The following is a 2,228-nucleotide window of genomic DNA, read 5'->3' on the forward strand; positions in this document are numbered from 1 at the left end:
CTACGGTGTCATTTATTAGCGCAGACAAACACATTGCATTTCAAAATAAATATGCATTGACATAAAATATTGCTTATGCTAGCCCAAATACACAAAACAAACAACACATAACAGAGACCAGTGAGTTTGAAATGCACTGCCGCTTACATAAATGCATGCTGGGATTGCAATATGCTAATATCGCCCCGTCCAATGTTCGCTTGCATGCGCAGCTTTAAGGTTCTGACTCCTGGTATCAGGATGTTGCAGCACCTGCGTGATTAAGTGCTAAATAATTAGCATTTATTTTTAACAAAATACTTAGCAATGTGGGACAGGCCATATTCAAAGCACGCAAACAATGGAGTGCCCTCTAATGTCCATTCTGAAATAGCATGAAAGGAAAAACAATGCGAATATATGGGCTGGTTGAATATTTTACAGCAAGCTATTTGGAGGTTTCTGATGCAAGTGGAAACACAAAAGAATCCAATGTAACATTTTTAAATCTGGTAATCCTGAGCTAGTTCTCTGTCTCGACACTGAAACATTATGACATATGCCGATTCAGCCCTCTAGCTACTCCTCATTGTTCTGCTGTTTGTAACACGGAGCGCCCTGTTGTGTAAGTACCGTCATCACGTCATGCTGTCTTTGAAAGACTAGTAACATTATTCCATTATTATCTGTCATTAAAATCAATCTCCCTGACAAGGAATTGAACCCCAGTTACAGGCGGGAATACTGACCTCTATACGAACGAAGAAGTCTTCTGCTAGTTTTTTCTTCTTTGGCTTGGTAATTCACAAGTGTAGCAGAGTGGCGTAGCGGAAGCGTGCTGAGCCCATAACCCAGAGGCTGATGGCTTGAAACCATCCTCTGCTAGCTTGTTTTTCTTGTTTTGGCAGAGTAGTTTTTCTAAAGGATTAAGTGAGGCAAGACGTCTTTATATATTCGCAATCAATGAAATACTGGACATAGTGAATTATAAGCATGTTGCTGGACACATTCAAACCAAAACACATTAAGAATGGAAGAAAATCATTAAGACTTGACCTTGATGTGATTTGAACATACAACCTTCTGATCTACAATCAGACGCACTACCATTGCGCCACAAGGTCCAGGCACAAAAAAATGATAGGTTTTTCTTACACACGAACCAACTTTTGCTCAATGAAAAAAAAAAAAAAAAAAAAAGGATTGAAGCCAACCCAAGAAGTAAGATTCTTTATTTCAATATATAATAAATATTGTTATGTCTATTCACGATGCATGCATTTTACAATAGAAATTCCTATCTGACAAAGCACATAAGTAATTTTGTTGCAGTACTGTATAAAATGTGAACAGACTCAAGCATTGCCTCTAAGAAACATCTACAATTTCTATTTAAAAAGAATGCCCAACGTGGGGCTCAAACCCATGACCTTGAGATTAAGAGGCTCATCCTCTACCACCTGAGCTAGCCAGGCTGATTGGCAGATATTTCTTTCACTCCAACAAACTTAGCTATGAACTTGTCTTGTTAGTTGACAAAATACTGTAAGTGACAACGACAGTACCCAAAGATTCCAAATATAATCCACTGGACGTCGCCAGAAACACCTTTGATGACACAAAGTCATATGATACCAGCCCAAAGAATGTTATTCCAGATTCCTTGTCGCTTAGAAATAACTGCAGCCTCCCTGCCTCAATACAAATAATTATAATAATAAAAAAATTGAATTTCATGTATTTAAAATTAATGGTCTCATCTGGAATGATTGGATCTGCAGTTTTACAGTAAACATGGCATTGTTTTTTCTGGCACTCTTCTGTTTGTGAGAGAAGCAGTAGTCTGTGTCAAATAGTCGCACAGTGCTTTACACGATTTAAATGTTAACCTATAGGTGGAGTTCAAGGGGCGGAGCTAGGCACCAACAACTTATCATCTCCTGTCATCAATTAAATCTACCTTATTTAAACATTAGTCACCTCTACCTAGCTATCTTGTGTTTTTTTGTTTGGCATAAACCTAAGCGATTTTCAAGACCCATCAACTTTCGTATACCTCAATAATGGAATACTTACAGCAGTCGTCATCGGATTCAGAGGATTCCCAGGATTTTCTGTCATTACCAGATCATTCTCCTCCAGCTTCAATCCAGGGTCCATGCAGTCTCCGTTTTTTCTGCCCTTCTGGTATTTCAGTTACATCTGCTCAGGCTCCCGATCAGGCTCTCGTCCAGGTTACAGTTCAAATG

At 38.8% G+C, this 2,228-nt stretch overlaps 2 non-coding genes across 2 annotated transcripts; both read right to left on the minus strand.

Annotated features, from left to right (window-relative positions):
• Window positions 1-1,031: 1,031 nt before the first annotated feature.
• trnay-gua lies at window positions 1,032-1,103 on the minus strand. The gene has a single exon. It is a non-coding gene; the product is annotated as a tRNA-Tyr (tRNA).
• Window positions 1,104-1,381: 278 nt separating this feature from the next.
• Window positions 1,382-1,454, minus strand: trnak-cuu. The gene has a single exon. It is a non-coding gene; the product is annotated as a tRNA-Lys (tRNA).
• Between the last annotated feature and the right edge of the window lie 774 nt (window positions 1,455-2,228).

The sequence above is a fragment of the Polyodon spathula genome, chromosome 47, assembly GCF_017654505.1.
Source record: "Polyodon spathula isolate WHYD16114869_AA chromosome 47, ASM1765450v1, whole genome shotgun sequence".
Taxonomy (NCBI): Eukaryota; Metazoa; Chordata; class Actinopteri; order Acipenseriformes; family Polyodontidae; genus Polyodon; species Polyodon spathula.